General features: G+C 40.4%; 1 long non-coding RNA gene across 4 annotated transcripts in view; it reads left to right on the top strand.

Annotated features, from left to right (window-relative positions):
• LOC106834437 (uncharacterized) overlaps positions 1–27376 on the top strand; it is a 90067-nt gene that overhangs the window by 32423 nt on the left and 30268 nt on the right. For 3 of the 4 annotated variants that reach the window (XR_011502095.1, XR_006524627.2, XR_011502094.1), the window contains 2 exons: positions 22889–23149; positions 23915–26336. This is a non-coding gene — a long non-coding RNA (uncharacterized lncRNA). The remainder of the gene's footprint in view (positions 1–22888; positions 23150–23914; positions 26337–27376) is intronic. The other variant, XR_006524628.2, reaches the window with a different exon arrangement.

The following is a 27376-nucleotide window of genomic DNA, read 5'->3' as shown; positions in this document are numbered from 1 at the left end:
CTGATTTTTCTGACTTTGATGCCCCTGCTTAAAGCCCTATGGGACACTACTCTTCACAGTGCTCTCACCAGAGCAAGGAATTCGGGCCACGGTATATGAGAAAAGGCTGAAGAAACCATTGTAGGGGAGAGTAGAGGGAAGAAGAAAACTTGTGATGGGAGAAGTGGAAGCTGTCTTTAAATATTTTAAGGGCTATAATGTGGAAGGGAGGTTAGATTTCTTTTCTGTTTTTATGACTCCAAAGGAAATAAAAGGGTTATTGGTGGAAGTCACGGAGCCATAGATCAAAGAAGGATCTTCCTAACTCTCAGTGGTGTACAGAACAGGGTTGCTTTGGGCAGAAACAAGATCCCCATCTCTAGAGGGGCTACAGAACTGACAGAAAAAGTGAAAAATATGCATTAGATGTGTGGTGGGCTATCTTTAAAAATTCCTTTCAAGAGTGAAATATGTGTGCAAACATACTTTGTAAACTAGAGAAAATTGATTTGGAAACACCATGCATTGTAATAGAATTTATACTTAGAGCTGTTTTGCTAGTAACAATGAGAATAAACCACATGCACCGTCTTTTTCAGTTTCCTGAGTGTTCAGAGGTGTGAACTTATGAGATATTTGGCATGGTGGTCGGGGTCTGTGGGTCGAGAAAGGTAAACGATTTCTTCTAAAATAAAGTCTGTTACTCTGGTTTTATTTGTTACGTGACCAAGCCCAGTATCTGCTTGATGGACAGAGTGGACAAAAACCATGTTCATACTAAGAGACCCACTCTGAGTGCTTGCTCTTCATTGTCTTTTTTGAGGTGGAAATACTCCCTCACACTGGGAAAAGTAGGAGAAACTGTCGGCAGCATGTCTGCTCAAACTTTGAGCAGGTAGTACTGACTTAAGATATTTCCGTTTAGCAGCCAACTGCTTTGGGGATGCTCCACATTTTCTTTTTCTTTTTTTTTTTTTTGAGAAAGATTAACTCTGAGCTAACTACTGCCAGTCCTCCTCTTTTTGCTGAGGAAGCCTGGCCCTGAGCTAACATCCATGCCCATCTTCCTCCACATTATATGTGGGATGCCTACCACAGCATGGCGTGTCAAGCAGTGCCATGTCCGCACCCGGGATCCAAACTGGAGAACCCTGCGCCCCGAGAAGTGAACGTGCGAACTTAACCGCTGCGCCACCAGGCCGGCCCCACTCCACATTTTCAATATACCTCTCATCAAGATTTCCTGATTCATATGCCATTTTGCTTTTAGTTTAGAGTGCATAAATCGAGAAGTTGTGTGAATTGCTTACCAGGCAACATAGCAGTGTCGTGAGTGATGGCTTTTGAAAGCACTGACCACGTTGAACTTAAGAAGACAGCCAGGGCTTTCCACAACTGATCTTGACTCAACAATATTGCAATACCATTGCCCAGAATCATTTACTCAAAATGATTACTTGAAACACAATGATAACATCTCTTCCCTGGAAGCTCCCATGTTCCTTCTTAATCATAACTAAAGACAAATAACGGCAGACCTTGACCTGTTCCAGTTTCCATACTATCTGAAACAAACCATGGGGTCCAGAAAGAAGTTATGCAAAGACGACCTCGCGGAGGGCTGGAGCCTTCTCAGACTCTGAAGGGAGGAGCCATGGCAGCATTTAACACCGCCCCCTCCTCACCCTCACAGGGAGGCCAAGGCGACTGTTGTCTTTTTCATAGTTTCCTTTATTATCTTCCTAATGGTTAATTTTTATCAAAGCATTTATAGTACACAATTTTAAAAGTCGAACATTGCAAGATTTGCCTCACTCTGTCCCCATCTCATTTTCCACTCCCCAGCTATAATCATTTTCAACTCTTTTAGCTATTGCTTCCAGGAATTACCTATATATTTCTAATGGCGTGCTTGCACTTCTACGTCATCATGTCTTATGTTTTAGATGTTATCTATTGACTGTAGAAGATGAGGATTTTGCTTCCTTATACCCCCTTCACACAGACATGTTTGTTTTTCCTGAAAACTTATTAAGGCTTATTAAATCCATATTCATTATTTTGTACTTGTAAATGCTCCCTGCTAAGCATGTTTCTTGTGCAAACTTTTATTTTTCCTCTGAATTCATTGCCTCTTTTGTTTTCTTTTGCTTAGCTTTCTTCTAGTTTCTGGTTAAGATTTCCTGCATATGCTAACAGCTCTGTAAAATAACTTTCAATTCTATATCCACACACCTTTCTTCCTGCTTCGCTATGGTCCTGGGCCTTATCTTTGCTGTCATTCAAAGAGGTCTCCTCCTGTGTCAGAGCTCCTCCTTCCTGGATTTCGTGTCTTGATCTTTTTGGTTTAATTCTTTGTTCGGATGGAGCACAGCCTCCAGCATTCTCCTAAAAATAGAGGCATAGAAGCAACATCTTTGGAGAGCTTGGATGTCTGGAAAAATGTTTCTTCCATTCTAACATTTGATTGGCGTTGATTTGGATTTTAAAAAGTTATGCTCTCCAAGGGAGGACTCACATGGTAGGAATCCACAGTCCCTGACGAAACTATCCGATCTAGTTTGCATTTAGGAAGAGAAGGGCCTGAGGGCAAATTCAGGACCTACTGGCAGTAGCTTCTCAGGGTGTCACCAGGACGAAATGAATTCTTTTTTATTACTTAGAAACATGAACATTATTTGAAAGGATGCCGTTGTGCTGTTATCTCACTGGGTAGTAGCGTTGCCTATCCATTGGTAGGTCATTTTCCACGTCTTATTAGAAGGAAAGGGCCATATCAGGTGTGGTTTTGTGTGTGATCCAAATAGGATACGTGCCCTCCATATTAGGAAAGAAATGCACAGCTGGAAATATCACGTGCTCTAATTCTGAGGCTCAGCCTGGAGTCTTCTGTAAATAGTCTGTGTGGGTCTTTGAATTCCCTGAAGTTGAGTGCAAATTTTATTTTGTGTTATTTAGGTTCTCGAAGCTTTGGTGACCTGACAATAAGGTAGAGATAATATCACTACCTCCTCATATGATGCTTGTGATTTTTAACATTTAAAGAGACCCATGACACACAAAAAAGTTAAGAACAATTGAACTCGAATCCCCCTCTCCCCTCCATTTAATAGATGAAAAAGCGATTCCACAGAGGTTAGGAGTCACGTTGATATAACATGTGTTTCAGCACAGCTGAGTCCAGAGGCTGGTTTTCTGAGTCCCTGACCAAGAGTCTTCCCACATCAGCTCCAGCCAAGGTTATATATGAGCCTTATCAATCAATATTGCTCACCTATTTTCCAAAGGAAGGTGAGATGTAGGTCCTTTTTCTGAGATTCATTGCCCATAATTAAATGTGGTTGAAAGAGGCCTCTGAAACCGGAAATGGGCAAGGGAGCCGCGCTTATTTTTGTTATCGCTTCTCACCTGCCCATGAGAAACGTGAATATGGGGAAATCAATGTAGATGCAAAATCTTGACAGTATTGCATGAGTCAAGTGTACACTGGAATCTCAAGGCGATTACAACCGTGTTGGAAGAATAAACATTCTGCTGAAGCACTTTTGACCAAGGAGACCGTGGTCTTTGTTTAATTGACTGCTTTTGGAAAATCAGTTAATGTAACTATGTGGGAATAGGCTAATTAGTTGACATCCTGTGATCAGCAAATATTAAAATTTGATTACCAATTACATGTAATTTCTTACATGTGTATATACTGTTTCATTATTTACAAAGTGCTTTCATATATTATTTTACTTTAAAACAACCTGGTCTGGTTGATTATCATTACCCACATTTACAAATGAGCAACCAAGTACAGGGATGCCAAGAGACTTGCCTGAAGTCATGGAGATAATAAAGGTTCGAACTGGAACAAGAACACTTGCCTTCCGATTCCAAATACAGTTCTTTTTTCCATCGCACCACATGGCCTCCTAATCAGTGTTAGTCATGCTGCTTCCTAGACTCCCAATGATGGACGTGTTTCAGAGGTATGGGTGAAACTGGAGTGGGCCATGCTGTCCTTGAGGGTTTGCAGCCGTGCCCTGCGTGAAGGGGCCATGCTCTGTTAGCTTGCCTGGTATGACCAGGCTGAGGGCGTGTGGCCTCAGGGCCTGGTCAGATACAGGATCCTAGGGAGTTTGGGCCAAGGCAGTCATTTCTGAGAGATCACCTTTACTCCTTGTGTTTCAGGTAGGTGTTAATAGTAGATGAGCGTACAAAGTACTTTGCAAAGAACATGGGGCAAGCGCTCCAGCAGAGATGTATTCAGTTCCTCGAAGCACCTGGCACAGTGTAATTCATGTCCAACTTTTTGTCAACTATATGGATCAGTAATGGTTTTCTTTAAAATGATGGACAGTTAAGGTTTCCATCCTTTGGTTTTACGTGAGAGGTAAATCACATAAAAATGTAGCTTCTATAAACAATTGCTTTTCATTAACTTTATCTTTTTTAATTTAAATTTTTATGAAAAAGGAAAAAAATTCCTCAGCTTTCTACTTTGTGACTAAATCTGCCACATGCCAGGACATGAAGTGCTATTACTAACGAGGTGAGCATTTCTGTCTTGCTTGAGATGGAGAGGAAAGTTTTAAATCTTTCTCCTGCTCTTGATTTCACACAGGTGGCATCTTAAGCGGCCTCGTTCGTGATTCGTGGCATTTTTTTGAGAAGTGTGAATTGGTGCAGCTGCAGTGGGAAGCCTGAAGCCAATCCTGATGGCTGGAGGGTTTGAGTCTCATCCCCAATTGGTCAGGGTCACGGCCAGGACTGCAGAACCCCATACTGCTCTGGAGGCGTTACAGACCTCGCTTTCACCAGACCCCAAACATGGTCTCATTTTCTCAAAAATAGAGAAACGCCTCTTTAGCAAAGAGTTTATAATCTATGTAAAACAAAAATTATCCTTCTTGGGTCATATCCATGCTGGAGTCCCTGGATAACTTATCTCCTTTCTTTTTGCATGACGTTTTAAACACCGTATACACCTAGATTGAGGAAATTGTTTCAGAGATGTCTCAGGAAGCACTTGGGAAGAATACTCAGCTTCATGTGCAGCACTTTTCACTTTAAATACTTGGCAACCTCATTTTATGCAACCCCAAATTTCCGTCTCTCCATCCTCACAATTTCCTTTAATATTAACCTCTCAAACTTTCCTCTTTGATATCTGCCTTAAGCACAGTTTCATCCACCCTTTCCCTACGTGGCTTTAATAAATTGAAGAAGGCCTCTGTGGAAGCATCTCCAGGCTCCATCTGGTCCTTAGCTTTATGCTACTTCTGCTCACCCCCCAAGCGTTCTGGCTTGTTGGGCAGAGCCCAGACATAATGTGGGGGTCACCAAAGAGGCTATGTGTGAAGCATGAAGAAATTACTAGCCCAAATTAACTGGATAATTTAAAATTAACTTTCATTCATCCATTACTTCATCTATTTTGGTGTCTTCCATTTTCCTATGTCTGTAAAGTCTCAGTGCATTTTCTCAGTATTCCACTTGCTGGAGAGATGGGGCAGGGCAGGTGGTGTGTAGAAACAGCTAAGCAACTGTGGGAAAATCTTGATGGATATGCTGTCAATCTGCTTTGCTATTTTCCCCCAGTTCTTATTGTGGTTCTGAATTCACTGAAGCCTAAAGAGAAATTCCTGTATTTGACAACTGAACTAACAGCTCGACTAGGGGAAAAACACTGCCGAAATCTGTCAATGAACATTGCTAACATATGTTGCATTTATAGACAGGAAGAAAACTAAACCTAGCAAGTCCTTGGAAAGATGTGTGAGCTGGCTGACAGGTGTGACATCTCAGCACAACAAGTGACAGCAGCACTGAGCAGTGGGCTGCGTTCAGGGAGACTTGATTGGTCACAGATGACAATTCTGGCTCCCTGAGCTGTTTCTCCAGTGCCTACGATTAATATCAAATGTCAAGTAAGACTCACAGCCAGCAATAAGATCGAAGGTATACTCAGCTAAAACACCATAGGGTTTTAGCTTCCTGTAACCCAGTCAAGCTATCCAGACACTTCCTGGGGGATTGTCCTCAGGATGAATTAGACAAGAAGAGAGCTACAAGGGTTTTCTTCCAGAAGCAAAGCTTCAAGTAGTGCACAACAGAAACAGATATTTATCACTTGCATGAGGAATGGTAGGAAAGGCATTTTTTTAGCCACAAGTATTGAATAGGCTGGTAGAAGACTGTGAGACAGACAGATGGAACCTGCATAACACATAATCATGGAGCGAATGATTTCAGTCAAAACCAAAGTGTAGTTACATATTTTCAGAGGGGTAAAGAAGAGGGGATCTTTGACTTTTTAGTTATTGATGCATACATTCTGCAGTATAATTAACTATAAAAGTGCGTGTGTGTATGTACATGTGTCTATATTTTCTTGTTTTTGATGCCCCTAATAGCCAAGGGTATTTTAAGCATCAGAAAAAGAAAATGCGTATATTTATTTTACTAAGAATATTTACATGGGAGAGGTTTAAAATCTGAAGTATTAATTTAATGTAGTTTGTGTAGAGGACATACGTGATTTTCCATCTTTTGTCTCCAGAAAGGGATTATTGGCAAGCCCTAAATCGTAGGTGTGTTCCTGCTTCAGATGATCACATTTTTAGGGGGAGTTTGTAAAAGTTGGTAACAAAACCATATTTATCATTTAGTTTTCAAATCCTGGGTCAGGGTTTTAAAAGAAATGCAGAAAGTACAAATTAACCATCCATTTTCTTCATCGTCACTCACACCCAATTTATCACTTCTATCTGTAACCACAGGACCAGTTTAAACTGACCCCATCTTGTCAGCAGAATGTTAAAGTCATCTTGCAGGGGCAGTGAGCCAAAACTGCTAGTCGGGTGGCTGGAGCGTGTGCCAAGGAGAAAATTTTGACCTGAAATAACACCTAGAACCAAAGATTGTCCCTCAACGGAACCAGAGGAGAGGGACAGGACCAGAACTCAAAAGACAAACCCTTTCCAGACGTGAGGGGTCCATTGTCCAAGAAGAGCTGGTGTTCAAGCCCCTGTCCACACCTTACCATCATGGAAACCTGTCCTGCAGCACTTCTCCTACCAGCCTGCCTTCCCTTGTCCCTTAAATTTTACCCAAACACTCTACTGGGGAGACAGATTTGAGAGCCTTGCCTCCTGTCTCCTTGCTGGCCAACCTCACAATAAAGTCTTTTTTTTTTTTTTCTCAGAAGCCAGTGCCACAGTATTGGCTTTTATGCTCATTGGGCAGTGGACCCTTTTGCTAGATTACATACCTCTATGCTCTCTCTCTCTCTCTCTCTCTTTTTTGGGGCGGGGGGGGGAAGATTAGTCCTGAGCTAACATCTGTCACCAATCTTCCTCTTTTTGCTGAGGAAGACTGGCCCTGAGTTAACATCCGTGGCCATCTTCCTCTACTTTATATGTGGGACGCCTACCACAGTATGGCTTGCCAAGTGGTGCCATCTCTGCACCAGGCATCCAAACTGGTGAATGCCAGGCCACTGAGAAGCGGAACGTGTGTACTTAACTGCTGCGCCACTGGGCCGGCCCCTCTATGCCTCTCTCTTTATATGCTTATTCATCAATAATTCCACGAGGATTTGAAGTTGCTTAAAACAAGAATGTGAATAATAAAATAATGATGTGGAAATACAAAATCAAGATTAAGTAAATCCCTATTACAAATAAAGGGGAAATGGATTGTAGGCAATGATTTACCATGCATGCACAACTCGGAATCTGAGTTTGAGGGTGCCTGGTCAAAGGACCTGCACTGCTGTTGCTTTAGTCAGACCAGATCTTCATGTATCATCAAAGCAATGCCAGTTGCATGGGATCCTTTGTGGTTGGAGGACTACTCAATAAATGTTCCATGCCCAGAAGTGACAGAGTTAGATTGGTTTTGAAACTAAGTTTACATGACACCAACATTAACAATTAAATAGTAAAAAAAAAAAAAAAAAATTCGGTCTATTCTCTTTTTATTTTTATGAGCACAATGCCAAGTTAGCTGGCTTGATGAATTCTCTTAATGGGATGTTTTTGTTTTATGTAGATCCATTCTGTGATGTTTGCATAGAACAAGGATAAGCATAGTCCATAGATAAGCATTTGTTTTCTGGGCCATTTGTCTTTTTGGCACACTAGCACAATTGTTTGCAATCTCTCATCATGATGAGGAAGATAGCCATTAAGAACCATCTGCTGAAGAAAATTCCAGTCCCTAATATTACATCCCTGCTGGATCTGTCCATCTTCTTCCCCACATTCCCACCATTATCTTCCTAACATTGCCTCTCTGTGCCTGTGCATGGAGACTAGACTGGTGTGTGAGATTTGTCTTATTCCAGACCTGTCACAGCATGGTGGAGCTAAAAGTATCATTCAGTACCTCTTAAACTTCCATGTGCAGATGAATTACCTGGGGGTCTTATTAAAATGCAGATTCTAATTTAGTAGATCTGGGGTGGGCTTTTTGAACAAGTCCTGGGTGATGCAGTGCTGCTAGTCTGCAGACACATTTTCCATAGCAGGGGTATAACTGAGCTCAGAGGCGGTAGAACATAGAGCAGGATTTTTCAACCTCTACTCTATTGACAGTTTGGGCTGGATAATTCTTTGTGGTGGGGGAATGTCTTATGCATTATAAGATGTTTAGCAATATCCCTGGCTTCTACAAAGTAGATGCCAGTAGTATTCTCTCCTTCCATTTCTGACAACCAAAAGTATCTTCAGACATTGCCAAATATCCCCTGGGGGTAAAATCACCCCTGGTGAGAACCGCTGGTATAGACGTTATTGCTAAGGGCTCTGGATTGGAATGCTTGGACTCAAATTCTGGCCCACCAACTTACTGTATGAGTGTCCATGGGCAATTTACTTAACTTTTCTGTGCTTCAGTTTTCTCCTCTATAAAATAGGGATAATAATAATATATCCATTAAATATTGTAGGACCAAGATGGTGACACGGGAGGCTCCTGAATTTCCCTCCTCTTACTGATGACATACACCTATATACAAAGTGATTTTCTTTGAGACAAATCCAAAAACTAGCTGACTGACTTCTACACATCAAGCAACTGAGAAAATAACCACATTGAAACAGGTAGGAAAGGCTGAGATATGACCTAAACCCCACCCCCCAGCACAGTGCCATGCAGTTGAGAGGGAATGCCAACTGCCAGCTTCTCCCTGAGGAGTGAAAGATTTGGGCCACACATCTAGTGCCCCAACTTGTAAGGCTGCTACCCGAGGGACAGGCCTCCAAATCACCTAGTTCTGAAAACCAATGAAACTTACATTCACAAGTCCCACAGGACTATAGCAAAGAAAACCCTACAGACTCCACCAAGAGACTATTAGAGCTAATAAACGAATTTAGTAACGTTGCAGGATACAAAATCAATATACAAAAATCAGTTGCATTTCTATACACTAGCAATGAACTATTGGAAAGAAACATTAAGAAAATGATCTTATTTTCAATAGGATCAAAAAGAATAAAATACTTAGGAATAAATTTAACCAAGGAGGTGAAAGATCTGTACATTGAAAAGTATAAAATATCCATGAAATAAATTGAAGAAGCCAAAATTAAATGGAAAGATAGTCTGTGTTCACAGATTGGAAGAATTAATATTGTTAAAATGTTCATACTACTCACAGCCCTTTACAGATTTAATGCAATCTCTATCAAAACTCAAAATGGTATTTTCACAGAAATAGAGAAAAATCATCCTAAAATTCATATGGAACCACAAAAGATCCCAAATAGCCAAAAGAATCTTAGAAAGAAGAACAAAGCTGGAGGTATCACACTTCCTGATTTCAGGCTATGTTATGTATCTATAGTAATCAAAACAGTATAGTATTGGTATAAAAACAGACACATAGATCAATGGAACAGAACAGAGAGTGCAGAAATAAACTCCTGAATACACGGCCAATTAACTTATGACAAAGGAGCCAAGACTATACAATGAAGGAAGGACAGTCTCTTCCCTAAATGGTGTTGGGAAAACTGGACAGCCACATGCAAAAGTATGAAATTGGACTGCTATCTTTCACTATACACAAAAATCAACTTAAAATAGATTAAAGACTTGAACATAAGGTCTGAAACAGTAAAAATCATGGAAGGAAACATAGAGGGTAAGCTTCTTGACATCGGTCTTGGTGATTATTTTTTTTGGATTTGGCACCAAAAGCAAAGGCAACACAAGCAAAAATAAACTAGTGGGACTACATCGCACTAAAAAGCTTCTGCACAGCAGAGGAAACCGTGGACAAAATGAAGGGCCAACCCAGAAAGTGGGGGAAAAGGTTTGTAAACTACATATCTGATAAGGAGTTAATATCCAAAATACACAAAAATCTCTTATAACTCAATAGTCAAAAAAAAGAACCCCTCCTACAAATAACTCAAAAAATGGGCAAATGACCCGAATAGGTGTTTTTCCATAGAAGGCATGCAAATAGACAAGAGGCACATGAAAAGGTGCTTGACATCACTAATCATCAGGGAAATGCAAATAAAAACACAATGAGATATCACTTCACATCTGTTAGGATGTCTATTATCAAAAAGCCACGGGATAACAAATGCTGGCAGGATTTGAGGATGCAGAGAAAAGGGACCACTTGCGCACTGTTGGTGGGAATGTAAAATAGTATATCCATTATGGGAAACAAGGTGGAGGTTCATCAAAAAGTTAAAAATAGAAGTATTATATGATCCAGTAATCCTACTTCTAGGTACATTTCCAAAGGAAGTGAAATCAGTATTTTGAACAGATCTCTGTACTCCTGTGTTCATTGCAGTATTGTTCACAATAGTCAAGTTATGGCAACAACCTAAGTGTAGGTCAATGGGCAAATGGATAAAGAAAATTTCGTATAGACATATGTATGTGTGTGTATATATATATATATATAAACACACACAATGGAATATTATTCAGCCTTAAAAAAGAAGGAAATCCTGTCATTTGCGACAACCTTGATGAAACTGGAGGATTTTATGCTAAGTAAAATAAGCCAGACAGAGAGAGATAAGTACTGCATGGTATCATTTATATGAGGAATCAAAAAAAAAGTTGAACTTATAGAAACAGAATTGAATGGTGGTTGCCAGGGGCTGGGGGTTGGGGGAAATGGAGAGATGTTGGTAGAAGGGTATAAACGTTCAGTTGTAGGATGAATAAGATCTGAGGATCTACTGTATGATTTGGTGACTATAGTTAATAATACTATATAATATAATTAAAATTTGCTAAAAGAGTAGAAATTGTCTTCTCATAAAAAAAAGTAAATATGGGAAGAGATGGATGTGTTGATTGACTCAATGGAGGGAATCCTTTCACAACGTATTATGTATATCAAATCTTCATGTTGTATACTACTTTAAATACACGGCATTTTTATTTGTCAATTATACCTCAGTAAAGCTGAAAAAAAGAAAAAAGATATTCATAGAACTTCTGGGAGGATTAAATATTAAATATTCATGAAGTGCTTAGAACTATATGCATGTGAGTGTCTAGAAATCAATAATGTTAGCAAATATTGGTATCAAAAAGAAAGAAAGAACCATGCCTCATAGCTAGTTTTTCTAATGATGAGCCTGAGAAAATGCAGCAGCTCAAAATGGATTCTTATGTTAAGAATTGAAACCCGTGGCAAGTTATCTAGCTCTCTTCGCCCATTTGTGCCTATGTGGGGACTGGCTGGTGCTTTCTCTGGTGTCGGCTGGTGGAGGAAAGCAACAAGCTGTCGTCCATCTCTGCTTGCCTGACTTTGACTCACAGTGTGTAGGAGATTTTACTCTTCTTCATATTAAAGGTGTGAATGTGGATCATAGTTTCTTTGTCAATCAAATGAGGAGATAAAGCCAGATGATACTTAAGCTATAGCCACCTCTAGTTTGTGAAAATATAAGTAACTTTTGCAGGTATTAAATAATAATAAAATCAAGAAAAGCTCACAGTAGTGGATGTCACAGAGAATGTGTGAGAGCCCTGCCTGTAAAGAGGCAGCGATCAGGCCCGGGTGCCGTGCAGGAGGGGCTTGTTAATGAAACATAAGTAGGATTCGGGAAGTTAAATGGAAAAAGAAAAACATTCATGTTTCCCTGTGAAAGTAAACGTAACTTTTACCTCATGGAGTAGGTGACTGGAGAGGAAAAATCTGTTCATTTTCCTGGTAGAAGTTTTTTCTCATTCTAAGGATACATTGATCTTTAGTAACACATATTTTTGCCTCTACCATTTTTGAGCGCTCTAACAGCCACTTCTACTTGGAGTTTAGTGTTATAAAAATGGTCATTTAATAAAAATCAGAGGGGCCAGCCCTGTGGCCGAGTGGTTAAGTTTGCGCGCTCTGTTTCAGTGGCCTGGGATTCATTGGTTTAGATTCTGAGCATGGACCTACACACCGCTCATCAAGCTGTGCTGTGACGGCATCTCACATAGAAGAACCAGAATGACCTACAGCTAGGATATACAACTATGTACTGGGGCTTTGGGGAGAAAAAAAGAGGAAGATTGGCAAGAGATGTTAGCTCAGGGCCAATCTTCTTCACCAAAAATAAATAAATAAACAAAAAAAAAATCAGAGAATTCCAGAGGTTAAGGTCAACATGAACAGTTTAATGTGTTTTATTCTGGTTAATCTTATATATATATATATATATATATATATATATATATATATATAAAGATTATATAATTATATATATACACACATTTGTAAAGCAATAGAATAGTGCTATTTACTTGCAGTCTGTGATGTGTCTGTTTCATTCAGTAATATACAATCACGCATTGCCTAGTGAAGGGGATATATTCTTGGAAATGCGTCATTAGGCGACTGTGTCTTTGTGCGACCATCATAGAATGACTTGCACAAGTCTAAGTGGTGGAGCCTCATACGCACCTAGGCTGTGTGTACCAATCTATCGGACCACCGTTGTGTGCGTGGGCTTTAGTTGACTGAAATGTCATTACATGGTACATGACTGTATTGAGTACATGTTTTTTCTTCTTAGAATAGCCATACCTCCCTTATTATTGAAAATTTTAATTGAAGCATAACACAGAAAAACATGGCACAAATCATCGATGTAAAGCTTGATGCATTTTACAAAGCAAACATACTCATGTAACCATCATCAAGAAACAGAGTGCTCCTGCTCCTCGGAGACTCCTCTTTGCCCGCTCTTCCATTCAGATATTAGTCGCTCCCACCCCAAGGGTAGCCGCTATCCTACCTTCAAACACTGTAGATTAATTTCTCCTGTTTTAAACTTTATCCCAAACTGAATCATACGGTACACATAGTTTTGTATCTGGCACTTTCTTTGTTGTTCAACATTATGTTTGTGAGATTCATCTATATTCTTGCATGAAGTTGGAACTTCTGTTCAACAAGTCACCATTAAAACAACAAAAGGGCAACCTACAGAGTGGGAGAAGATTTTTCAGTACATACTCCTGAAAAATGACTATATTCAGACTATAAAAAGAACTTTTATACCTTAAAAAGAAAAAGACAAACCTTAAAGAAAATCAGACAGAAAACCTGAACAGGTACTTCTCAATAGATGATAATGAAATGGCAAAACAAAACAAACACATGAAAAGTGGAAACAAAAATTGAAACCACAATGTAATACTATACACACACTAGAAGAGTGAAAATGAAAAAGACACAGAAGAGCAAGTGTTGGTGTGGATATAGAGTTCTTGAACCTAAGTGGCCCCTTAGACGAGTCCTATGTCCCACAGGAATAGGCTTACTCTATTACTCGTTTTGTGCTCAGTCACTGGCTGAGAGCAGCTGGAGGAAAGTGTGGCCTTGGTGCGATCACAGTGATGAATCCAGAAGGGCAGCAGCTGGGGTTGTCAGTCAGCTGTGCTTCCCACAGCAGGATGTTTGAGCAGCCCATTTCCATGGCTGCCGCAGGAATCATCTACTAAATCTGAACACACATACCCTAGGATCCAGTAATTCCATTGCTAGGTGTATACCCAGAGAAAAATGTACACAGATTCATCAAAAGACATGTACAAGAATGTTCACAGCAGTGCTATTTGTAATAACCTAAACCTGGAAACCATCCAGATGCTCTCCAACAGCAAAAAGGATAAATAAATTGTGGTATAATCAAACCACGAATTCTATACAGCAATGAGAATGAAGCTGTCTCATTTTAAAAACACCTGTGTAGTTTTTAGTAGTATAGGTATGCCATAGTTTATTTAACTATTCCTCATGATGAGCATTTGCTTAGGTTCAATTGTTCCCTCTTACAGACGCTGTTGCAATGAACATTTCTGAAGGATAAATGCCTAGACATATCATTTCTGCGTCAAATGATGCATGTTTAAGATTTTGACAAGTATGGAGTGAATTACACTTCTATCAGAAGGATCTGAAGGTGTCATTTTTTCACTTCCACTGGCAGGGACAAATGGCGTACTCAAAATGGAGAGCTCTAATGGGTTCTTACACAGGTGTGTGCTGAGCACAGGGAAACCACCCGGGACAGTGCAAAGCTTTGAGGCTTGTAAAAGTGGGAGAGGGTAGGCCAGTAAATACTCACTTTCTCGGGAGCTGCTGTTTCTCCTCTTTGGTAAAATCCGTAGAGAAGTCAGAGACAAGAGGATTCATTGGTGGAGTCCATACAGATCCATCTCCCAGGAGATTCAGCAGAGTGGAAGGGTAGCAAAGAAGGGGAAGGATCTGGAGGGGCCCCTAGAAGATATCCAGTTCACACTGTAACACTGCTATTATCAGTCTTTCAGTGCTTTGCCCATTTGACAGGTACAACATTGTTATATGGTTTTAGTTTTCATATCGCGTGTCTTTAGAAAATTTTTATTTTCTGTGAAAATTATATATTTGCATTCCTTACCTTTGTCTTTTCCTAATAGATGTGAGGAAACTCTGTGTACATTAGGGAAATTAACTTTTGTTTATTTCAGTTTTTAACGTATGTTCTTCCATTTGCTGTTTGTCCTTCAACTTTGTTTGCTCCAACCATGTCATAAAGAATTAAGGATTATAGAGTCTTGTTTGCAACTTTTTCCTTAAGGTCTCTGGGTTTCTTGTCTTGCTTGGAAAGGCATTTTATTTCCTCTAGTGATAATTTTTTTCCTGTATTTTCTTCCAGCATTCTTTTTGTTTTGTTTTCCCCCCCATTTAGAACTTTAAGCAATCTGATGTTTATTTTACTGTTTGGGGTGAGGTTAAGGTCTAATTTTATCTTCTTCTCTTTGGATATATTTTTCCAATATCATCAAATAGCCCATTATTTTCCCACTAATTTGAAATTCTTCTTTTATCATATACTAAATATCTATGTATCTATGGATCAGTTTCTGGACTGTATTTTCTTCCTTGAATCTATTCGTCAATTTCTGCAGCAGGACTATGCCTCGATAAGAGCTGTAACCTTTCAGTATCTTTTCTTATTGTAGGGAGGGGCCTTTTTATTATTCTTGATTTTCATAACATTCAAGTCTTTTCTACTGAGATTATTTTTCGAGTAAGAAGCATTTACCTACAACATCTATTTAGGTCAGCTTTTACATTTGGTAATGTTTTATAATTTTCTCTTTATAAATTTAAACAGTTTCTCTTATTCACTCTTACGTAGTTACTTTATAAATTTTGTTGCAGTTGTTACTGAGATTTGTTTTTTTCTAATTGGACATTCTTAGTGTAAAGGAAAGCTTTGGTTTTTTGAAATGTTAATTAGTCTTGCCTGTAAACTCTATTGTTTCTAATTGCTTATAGTTGATCCACATCCTTTCGAATATTTCCCCTAGCACATGGCTATATATGGCTGTCTCAAATCCTGATTCAACCGCAGGACTCAGCTCAAGTGTCTCCTCCTCCAAGATCTGCTTCCTTTGTGCAAGGGGCACCTGTGGTGTAAAGCAAAAGCAAACGTGCACTGTGGACATTTGAGCTGAAGGCAGCTTTCTGTACCAGATCTGCCAGGGCTGGGTTCAGCTGCACGCGTCAGGAAAACAACAGTAAGAGTGGTTTAAACAATAAGATTGTATTTTTGCTCTGAAAGAAGTCCAGAGATGCGAGTCAAGGGCTGGTTGTGTGGTTTATGAGGTTGTGTGACATCTCTAGGGCAAGACCCTTGTCTTTATTTTCTAAGAAAATGTTTATGCACCAGCAAGTATGCCGATTCCAGGCCAGCAGCAGGAAGATGAGCTGAAGAAGCCCATGCTGCCCCTTCCTTTAAGGCCGCTTATTTAGAATCATCCATAATCCTTCCACCTACAGATCATTGGGTCAATCCAGCCGCTTGGCTGGGCCTCGCGGTAAAGTCGTTGTTACTAGCTGAGGTAGTCAGTGAGTAACATGGTCACTAAAACTGGAGTGTTTATTGCTTGGAAAAAAATGGGTGGTGAGAGATTTAGCAGTCTCTGCTGAGTCACTAAATACAAGTGTGAACGTATGCCAATTCAATTTTTTTCCATAAAGAAATATTTTTTTTTTCTGGTTACAAAATAATATATTTCCATTGGAAACAATTCAAACAAATCAGAAAATTTGAAGACAATAATTGAAATCTTACCACTCAGAGATGAATTTCCATTACCATCTTGGTAAGTACTTTTACAGAAATGGCATTATTTCGTACATTCCTTGCTTTCTCTCCATCTGCTGGGTGGCGTGCCTTGCCTTGGGGTGTTTGCTGTGACTGTCTCTGTCTGCCACGGCCTTTCTCCAGATGTTGGTGTGATGTCTCCTTCCCTTTCTCTTGACTTCTTCAGCGTGGCCAGCTTCCATCCTTCCTCAGCATGGCTGGCTCCCTGACTTTTCAGTGTGGCCAGCCTCTCCACTTTTCTCCAGTACGGCTAGCTCCCTCCCTTCCTCTTTGTGACCCGCTGGCTCCCTCTCTTCCTTCCTCAGGATGACCAGCTTCCTACTTCCTCAGTGTACCTAGCTGCCTCACTTCCTTCGAGTTTTGCTCAAATGTCCTTTTCTCAGTGAAGCCTCCTGATACCCACTCCATTTATAATTGTACTAATCACCCTCTTTCCTCCTTTTCGTATTTTATTTTAATTTTCTCCATAGAACTTATCACTTTTAATATGTTATATAATTTATTTTCTGTTTCTTGCCAAGACAATGGATTCCATGGAAGTAAGGATTTCTGCTTCTTCCACAGTCTGTCCAGTGCATGGAATAGTGCTCCGCATGTCATAAGTACTCAGTAAATCCTTACTGAACGACTTGGAAGTACTTCAAGGCACCTGATCATATCAGTAGCCGTGAGGGTTAAATGAGATGCCATGGATGACAGCGGTCAGCACAGGGGGGGATGTTAGAGGCTCAGGAGAGGGGTGTTGAAGCCACTATGGCTTTTTAAACTTTCCATGGCTCTCCCAGAGCACTTACCACCATATCTTTAAACTTTTATTCATATGTTTACTTCGCTCACAAGCCCCATGGACTCTTTGAAGGTTTAAACTCTTCTTAATTGTTTTTGCATCACTAGCATTGACAATAGCTTAGTATACAGTAGGCGCTCTGTAAGTCTGAATTGATGTGAATCATTTGTGGTTGTTTCTAAATCTGCAGACACTGCCGTACTTTCTAATTTCTAAATGATTCCCCCCACTTCTGTACTGAAATATTTATGAAGTTATTTGGTACTCACAGGAAATCAGGTTTTAGCACAGCTGAGGCTGTCTTCTCTCTCTAGTCAATGGTTTTGTTGAAAGCTCATTTTAATAAATGCACTAGAGGGCATTTTTGAATAGGGAAGAGTCATTCAGCTTTGTGAAATGTCCAGGTGGAATAAGTATTAGATGCTTTTGTTATTTCTGCCACTTTGGATAATGAAGCTGTTCCCTTTATAAGATAATTAGAGCAAGAACAATTCTCTCACCAAATATAAAGTGACACACATAGGACCTTGTTCCTAGAGCGTCCCTCTAAAAAGTCACAGGAAACCATTCAAAGACAGGACTTGACACACCAGGGTAAATACAGCCAATTAAGAAAATGGTAAGTAATTTCATGAGAGAAATTCCAATTCTTACTAAAGACGTTCAGTGTCCCTTTTGTATCAAATCATGTTTTATTTTTTAAGATCCAGAGGAAACTGTCGCATAGACATGTTTTTGTTTTCCCCGGGTGAAGCATTTTTATAAGGCCATGATAATATTTATACTTCTACATACAAAGTCAGAATGCCAGGAGAAGAAAAAAGCATGACTATAGTGATCTCCTTGAGACTGGAGACAAAATTAGTCTTTTAACCCCAGTAGCCTAGCTCCTGAGTCTGTGAGGTAAGTCAACAAGAAGCAGAGAGCTCCCAGGAGAAACAATTCAGCTCTTCTTTGTGGTCTGTTAGGCCGGATGCTTTTCTACAGAGAAGACTTTCTTTTTTCTGCCATATAGAAATTGATTTTATACGTAAAGTGTCAACTCCACAATGATGGCTTGCTTCACACTTTGACTGCCTGACTTTCCTTCCATCCATCCAGCCTGTCCCGCAAAATGCCCCTGTACACAGTTTCTGAAACAAGTATTGTTTTTCTCCAGGATTTGATAAACGTGTTCATCTTTCTTAGCCAGAAATGTCTACCTGAAGTGAAGAAAATGGACTCTGCAGAACTGAAACATCTTGGGCTTTAACTGACATGCATTGATTTCCTCCACCAGACTGAATGGCTTGAGATCTGTATCTGTCATTTATAGCTACTGTAGCTGAAGTATGATGACTTTTTTTAAGCCATGCAACCGCATATTTTTGGGTTTGGCAGAGATATATGCTATATCGTTTTTTTTTTTTTTGAGGAAGATTAGCCCTGAGCTAACATCTGTTGCCAATCCTCCTCTTTTTGCTGAGGAAGACTGGCCCTGAGCTAACATCATGCCCATCTTCCTCTGCTTTATATGTGGGATGCCTGCCACAGCATGGCTTGCCAAGCGGTGCTGTGTCTGCACCTGGGATCCAAATTGGCGAACCCTGGCCGCCAAAGCAGAACATGTGAACTTAACCGGTGTGCCACCGGACCAGCCACTATATGCTATATCTTTAGGTATCACATTACTAAAGCAGGATGAACACACAGGTTAAAGCATGTTTAAATTTGTAAAATGTGTGAGATTTTAGGTTTGCAGGACTTTGACATAGGATTTCATGCTGTTTATAAGGAAGAGGTAGATATACGAATGTCATTTCTCTTCCAAAATGTCTTCTTTTGTTCAAAGATGCCAGGAAGTAGTGAGCATAGTTGAAAGACCCTGAGTTTTAGCATTTGAGGGAGCTGGATCCATATCTCTTTTCTGTCATTTACTAGCTTTGTGGCCTTTGGCTGCCTCTTAATCTATCTGAGTCTTATAAAATGCAGCCGATAACACTTTTTTACAGGATGAATTTAAGAAAAAAAAAGACATTTAATTTGCTTGATTTTTATGCATAGCAGGGGCTAAATAAATGGAACCTGTTTATTTATCACATTGTTTTGTAAACTTTTAATATTTTGTTTGGAGAATTCTCTGTAATAGCTGCTGCTTTAGTTGAATAAAACAAAGTGTATTGTAATTTATAGTAAACTTTATAGATAAAAAAACTCCTTAGAGCCATTTCAATTATTCTGAAATCATTCTTATTAGTAATATTTACCCTAGTCACCAAAAAAAGGCTATTTAACTAACCCACTGTGATTTTGCATTCTTTATCTATAGATCAATATGGCCGTCCCTTCCAGGGCCATTGAGAATGGCCTGTCACATATGGTAAAACCACTTGTGTATATTTTGTAAAAGAAATACCTTGAGTTATTAGTTTGGGGAAGGAGAGAAGAGAGGGAAGAAGTGCTTTGGAATCACTTAGAAGTGAATAGGCTGGATTACTTAGGAAGCCTAAAGGACAGAATGACTAAGTCATTTTGAAGGCTCAGGTGGAGGACGTCAAGGGGCAGCTATCAAGGCAAGAACCAATGGGAGCTTCGTCGCACAAAGGAGTGAAATGGTGGGTGGAGGGGTGAAAATACGCTGTGTGTTTTTAGACTTCAGTTGGTCAGGCTGAGGTGGGTAAACAGATTGAAAGCCGGTTTGCTTGCTGACAGAATAGCTGAGAGAAATTACATGAAAATGAGAAAAGATACTTTGGGTCATTCTGCTATATTTGAAGTGAAAACTTTACAGAGACACGATGCTGACAAAGAATGAACTGTAATGAAGCCTGGGCTGTTTGTGTGGACATATGTGTGTTATTTTTCTCCAGAGGAGTTCTTTGGAGGCACGGCAGTCCATCTGAGTTATTTTTTTATTGGATTTTTTGTAATTTCCCCTACTCACTTCAGCAATGGTGTTATTGATGCAGTGGTGTTGGTTTCTAGAAGACCTTTCTGGCTTATATCATGACCTCATTGGCATTTAATTCAAGCACAAGAAGAAAATTCCTATTTTATAGGCAAAATGTCTGCAAAGTCTAGGGTGCTCAGTATTGAATGCAACAGCTAATGTTTTGAATTTTCTGATACGAAGGTATCAACTGTGTCCAATATTTTTGTTGTAACTGTGTGGTAAAACAAAAGCCTCATATTTGGCTATTTTCAGTTACTAGGTATTTTGACAGAAAGCCAAGAGGAGGCAAGACAAGGCGGGGGGTCACAGTGGAAGGTTCCTGTGTTGGAGAGGTTGCCCCTTGTGAAACAGCCCTGTTGGGGCATTCATGGGAGAGCAGTTCTGACACACCGATGTGGTGTGGATGGTGGGTGAGAGGGAGAAAAATAGAAAAATCGTATCCTGGAAGAGATGCAAAGGATCCGTTGAGAGAGCATTCTTAGGAAACAGGAGGCGAGGGAAGGCGAAAGACGAGATGAAGGAGGCAGAGGGAGCCAGCCAGCTGAATTGCTCTGGCAGGATTCTGGAGATAGAGCACTAATTCCTTCAGGGGCTCTTATGCTTCTGGCACATCGGCAAGGACGAAGCATACTTTCTGAAAGAGCTGGGGGGGACGATCAGAATCGCCCACTGGAGCCCAGCTCTGGGTATGGATGTGCCACCAGTGAACTCACTAGATGACCCGGGACTAGGAATTTATCTCTGAAAGGAGGGAGTGCAACTGAAGAATCGTTGAAGATCTTCTCAAGTACTTCTGTTGTTGTTTAAATTAATTCCAATTGACGGATAACACAGAACTGGCGTGACTTGAAAGAAAAATTAGAGACCTTGGTAGAAAATACTCGAAGGCAAAATTTGCACATATGATCCTGAGATATTCAGATTTTAGAAGCTGAAGGAAAATACCGGACAGACGCCTTCCTCTTTCCTCTCAAATCTTGCTCTGTGGAAAGCTCCATTCACAGCATGTGCGTAGCCTGACTTTCCATCATCCCCGCTCTGCAGTTCCCTTCTGAAAGTTCCCTTTAGGGAGGGTCAGAATTTGCGCTTGTAAGGCAAGGGAAATGAGAAGTAGGTGCCTATTTCTCTTTGGAAGTTGGGACCATGGGGAGCATGGAGATTTTCACTTTGGAAGGCTGCAGGCATGCTCCCTGGGCAGTAGATTTTCTTAACTCTGGTGTGGAAACATACAGGGGCCTTTCTCTAAGAGGCTGCACTGAGCCAGGGCACTCTGGATTCTTTGTAAGCAGTTTGCTGTCTGTAGAAAGATGAATGCTGGTTTAAAAAACCAGCTTTGGACATTTGGTATTTACTGAGAGGACCTTGCTACTGAGGGAAATACAGCCTCAGAAGCCATTAGCTGGCGTTTATGGCTGTAGGTAATATGCCAAGCTTTCCAATCTTGATTTACAGAGGAATGTGGAGCATCTTTCCTTACGCAAGGAAGTTTCTTCTTGCCTATTCAATTTCTCCTATTTATTTTCCCAATTTTAATATTTAGAAAATTTTTCATCTTTATGGAATTATTAAATTCCAATTAAAAATTTGCTAAGAAGTTAAATCCAGACCCTCAGCCTGGTTTATTACTGTTTTCACCTCTGAATAGCCATCTTGCCTGAGGTGAATTACCTCAGTGAATGTGGCCTCAAGATGTGTTTCTACAATTTCAGATTCACTGTTTGCTAATGAAAAAAATGCAGTCAAACGGCTGGTTGTTTGTTCTGCAAAATTCCAAGCCAGCAGAATAGTTACTCTTAATTAACTGAATATAGGTAAGACTGTGAGGTCATTTCTTCCGTGTGTCCATTACTAAGACTCAGACTGTTAAAAGGCAAATGATACGTATTTGCTGCTCTGTGCATGTGTGTGGTGGGGTAAAGGGAAGGATAGTGATGAAATTAGATGACTTGAACCTTTTAAAGCAGTCTTGCCTTTGCTCACACGCAGTATGGTTTTCCCTGTTTTAAGACCTGCCTTTAGAATTTTAGTGGGAACTAAAGGGTCTTTTTTCATTCTTAATATTCATCATTGCATCAGAAAACTTAAACAGTCCTTCTCTTTGCAGGAGTTACAAGGGTCATTTTTCTAGGTAAATTATAGTAAAAATGGTCTGGATTTTAAACACTTAGTCAAGTAAGGTAAATTATTTGTTAAAATTTAGTTACTCATTGATTCGTTCATCAAGTTATGAAGTATCTGCTCTGAGCTGACCCAGTCCTTAAAGCACCAGCTAATTCCACATAATGGTTACAGCTGGTTCACTGAGTCTTCCTCTGGGTGGCTCACCATGGGTGCTCTACCAGATTACAAACAGATTGCAGTTTTTCATTCATTTTGGTTCAAGTTGGAAGGTTAGAGAAATGTGACGCACAGTAAACTTCAACCCACCATAGGCCTTCATTGATTTGGAAATACAGCAGCCAGGATTTTCTTTGGAGATTCTTAGGCCCAGAAAATTTTCAGAATAACTGAAAATGATCCATAAGTTAAGATATAGAGATGCTGACATCTAATCATGTTTTTGATTTTCAGCAGGAGCAGAAGAACCAGGTGATGTGAAATCATTCAGAAGCATCCAAAAGAAGCCTGGTCCCGCTCAGAGGCTGAGGGAACTCCAGACACGTTGGGCACGAGGGGCTGGGCTGACTAGGGTCCGAAGGCCAAAGCCAAGACAGCCAGGAGGAGTCCCAGCCACAGTTAGAGGGAACGTGCATTGTAGAGCTGGCTGCTGCAAATAGGAAAAGGAAGAGCGACAGAGGAGGCTGGACGACGTGAATGCACAGTGCCAAGTAGGTGAGGACAGGTGATTCGGAAGATTAAGCAGAAATGTTTTTGCTTAATATCCATTTTTATGAGTATTAACATCCTCCAAACGTGGGAGCCTGGAGATGTAAAACGTGTTATAGGACACGGCAAAGGTCACTTGCAAACCCTCTGTATTAGTTTCCTGTGCCTGCTATAACAAATTACCACAAGCCTGGTGGCTAGAAAAACACAGAAATTTATTCTCTCACAATTCTGGATGCCAGAAGTGTGAAATCAGTTTCTCTGGGCTGAAATCAAGGTGTCAGTAGGGCTGTGCTCCCTTTAGAGGTTCAGGGTGACTTCCCGTGGTTGCCAGCAGTCCTTGGCTTGTGGCTGCATCACTCCCAACTCTGCCTCTTTGGTCACACTGCTGCCTCCTCTGTGGGTATGAAGTCTGCCCCTGCCTCCCTCTTATAGGGATACGTGTGATTGTATTTAGGGTCCACCCAAATAATCCAGGATAATCTCCTCACCTCAAAATCCATACCTTAATCACATCTGCAAGGACACCCCCTACACACTTTTACAAACTATATAAGGTAATACGTACAGGCTCCAGAGGTGGAAGGGTTAGCTAGTACATGGATATCTTTGGGGAGGGGTGGCGTGTTTTTAGCCTACCACACCCTACAATTCTCAAGTGATGAGAAAAGCCACATTTGATTGGCTCAGTGGTAGGAGGGAACTCCATAACACGTGACCTGTTGAAGATATTTCACTTTAATCCCGTTCTATCTCCTTTCTCTCTTCCAGGGCAGAAACGTGGAACCCAGACAAGCAATTACAGCTATCTACTGCAACAGCTTGTCATGGCTGTCTTAGTGGGAAACGTCTTGAATAAAATCCTAGAGCCATTCCGAGGAATCTGAGTTGGAAAGGGTCCTATGGAGGAGGAGGGCGGGTGGGGAGGGGAAAAGGCAGAGAAGAGAGAGAAGAAGGAGTGGGCAGGAAGGACTAAGACCTATGAGAGGGAAGAAAAATGTGGAAGGCACATTAGATTTCAGTCCTTAAACCAGAGGTTCTAACTGTTTTTATTGAATTGACCATATGTTTATAATTAAGCATTACATTATACTATATAAACATTAAATAAATATTATTCATATAGAATTACATGTGTGGACACAGCACATCCTGAGCGGAAGAATCAGTTGCCGCCTCTTCTCCGAGGCATTTTTGGGGTCCTCATGTGGAATTACTCCTCTCGTTTGCTCCCAGAGGTCACAGCCCGTTCTCTTATGGTTCTGCATCACGACGTCGCATGTTGCCTATTTCTCTCTCCAGTAGATTATGAGCTTTGTGAGAGGAAGAGGGCCTCTGTCCATATAACTAATATTTATTGAGAGCTTGTTTTGTGCTAGGCCTTTTGCAAAGCACTTGACATGTTTTTAATCCTCTAAACAATCCTACATGTGAATATTTTTATTCCCATTTTAAAGATGATAAAGCCAAAGCGAAGCAAGTTAAGTATTGTCGAGCTCACACAGCAAGAAAGAGGGAGCGCTGGGGTTTGGGAATAGGCAGTCTGATTCCTAAACCTTCACTCTTAAGTGAGCTAATGTATCGTGCCACCCTGCACCTAACTTAAGAAGACTGTTAGTTTAGTTACTTGAATTGTTAGTGGCCAAATTCTTTCAAAGTCTAACAAATAAACTATTTTATATAAAATGCGACCTGGCTTTACTGGAGTTTTTTTGAGAGATTTATTTTAAAGGAAGTTCTTGCCTTATTCTTTAAATGACAATTTAAAAGGAGATAGGAAACAGATCAGCCAGTGGTACCCCTCAATGCCTTCCTCTGTGTGGCCAGAGTAGTAGTGGGATTTACAATTCTTTATCTGCAGCTGCAAATTCAAAAAGCTCTGAAAAACTGAAGTGTTTTCATGGCTGAATTGGCAGCAATTCCTAACTAACCCTGAACTCATGTGACTGCAAAACCTGACTGAAGCTGAAGGAAGGCTATTTATAATCTGCTTTTCACTAGGTGTGAAGAGGCACACGCTTTGAAGGGAAATATTGATGTGTTTGACACTCCTTGGAGGGTTACATAATATACCAAATATGCAGGTTATTGCCTTTTTAGCTGTTTCCTTTTTTAAAAAATTCCATTTTGAGACTTGTAGATTCACAAATAGTTGTAAGAGGTAATAGATGTAGTGTACCTTTCACCAAATTGCCCCCAATCATGACATTTTGCATAATTATAGTACAATATCACAACCAGGAAATTGACATTGATGCAATCCATTGACTTCATTTGGATTTCACCAGTTTTACATACACTCACTTTTTGTGTGTGTGTCTGTGCACATTTAGTTCCTTGCAATTTTGTCACCTGTAGATTCATGTGACCACCAGCACAGGCAGATGCCATCAGTTCCTCACAAGGATCCGGTGTGCTACCCTGTTGTAGCCACAGTCACCTCCCTCACTACTCCTCTCCCTACCCGCTGGCAACCACCAATCTGTTCTCCATCTCTAGAATTTTGTCATTTCAACAATGCTAGATAATTGAAATCATACATTCATAACCTTTTGTGATTGGCTTTATTCGCTCAGCATAATTCCTTTGGAAACCGATACGAGTTGTTGCACGTCTTTTAATATCTGAAAATTCTGAATTGCAAACCAGATTTAGCACAAAAATTTTGGATAAGAGGCTGTGGAGCTGCAGTGAAAGTCTGCCACCACAGACAGAGCCCTCCCTTCTTTTTGAACTACTGAGGACCTGGGGGGCGAGCCTGAGGCGTTGCGTTCTCATCAGTGAGTGGGGTCTGGAAACAGTAGGAAACATCCGTTTCCGGTGTCTGGTTTGAATGACATGGGCATCGCGGTGCAGCCTCCTCATTCAGTGTTCGCGGGCATCTGCCTCACTTGCCTTTGCCTGGGTTTCTCATTCTCATCACGTTTCCCTTCAGGGCCTAAATTCTGGTCCTGATTTACAATCTGCTTCCCTTAGTCTTGTTTCTTTCGGTCGGTCTCTTTCCCTGGGACTGCACCTGGCTTCCTCGATCACTTACGTTGACTCCCAACAGCATGCAGATCTGTGACTCAGGCCTCAGATCTCAGCACCGCCGGCCTCAGGCCTGTCTTGTGTTCTCTCTGCCCCTCAGACTTTGAGAGGTGGATACCGGGGCTTCCTTGGAGAGCTTCTGGTGTGGATTCTCATCATTAAGGTGAGTGTTCATGTCAATAAAATTAAGCCATAAGTATAGTCACTTTATATTCTCAAGCAAAATTTGTCCCATTTAGGCTGACATACAGTTTAAAAGATACTTTGGTAAATTCTATAGTGGAAATTATTACTAAGTGTAATAAAGTAATATTCTATTCTTGACGTTAACTGAAGCACATCTCTCAAAAGTGTGTGTGTTTGTGATGTGTGTGTTACTCTAAAAATGCTAATGATAAGTAGGCAAGAGGATATATGGTAGAACGGTTCAAGGAGGGGCGTTTATCGTCTTTCTCTGCGAATCCCGTTCTCGTTCTGGACTGCTGCAAGGAAAGACCTCAAAACAGTCAATGCTGTAATGTTATTGCCCCAGCCAACCTTCACTAACCTATGTCTTCCTTCTGGAGAAAGCTAAACTGAAGGAGTAGCTATAGGGTCAGCAAGATTTTGCTCCTAGCCCAATAGCTATTCTAAAAACACACATCCAGGTGAAAAGAGAAGACTTCATTTCTAGTAATTCATACAATTTGTTCAGATCAAAAAATTATCTGGGAACTTTCCAGATGTTTGAACGTTTCACTTTCTGTCTGGCGTTTGCCATTGTGCAGAACAACCTAGCACTGTTCTGGGATATTTTGGGTCAGCACTGACGCCAAACTTTCGCTTTGGGAATATCAGTAGGATCCATTGATTCCCTGAAGAAATCAATTAAGAATGAAGAAAAAAAAGAAGAAAAGGTAATATCTAATCCTGACGTGCTTTCTGATCTAAAATATTGCCAGTCCTCTTGCCTAAGAGAACAAGTGACGCGGATTTGGCAACTAATAAAGAAAATAGGGGAAAATTAAAACATATAGGGTAGTCTGAGCAATCATAAACATTTGTACAAAAGAAATGAAAAAACTGAATAAGAAAGTTATGTAGTTTTTGGGGTGCATGGAAGAAAAGAGAAAAAAAAGAATAAACCAGTTTTTCCCCCTTTAAAATAGTTTTGCTGTCTCTTTGCCTCAATGTCACCCTAAATTTTTTGACAACTGAAAATCA

The sequence above is a fragment of the Equus asinus genome, chromosome 3 (assembly GCF_041296235.1).
Source record: "Equus asinus isolate D_3611 breed Donkey chromosome 3, EquAss-T2T_v2, whole genome shotgun sequence".
In the NCBI taxonomy this organism is placed as follows: Eukaryota; Metazoa; Chordata; class Mammalia; order Perissodactyla; family Equidae; genus Equus; species Equus asinus.
This window is presented reverse-complemented; position numbering and strand designations above follow the sequence as displayed.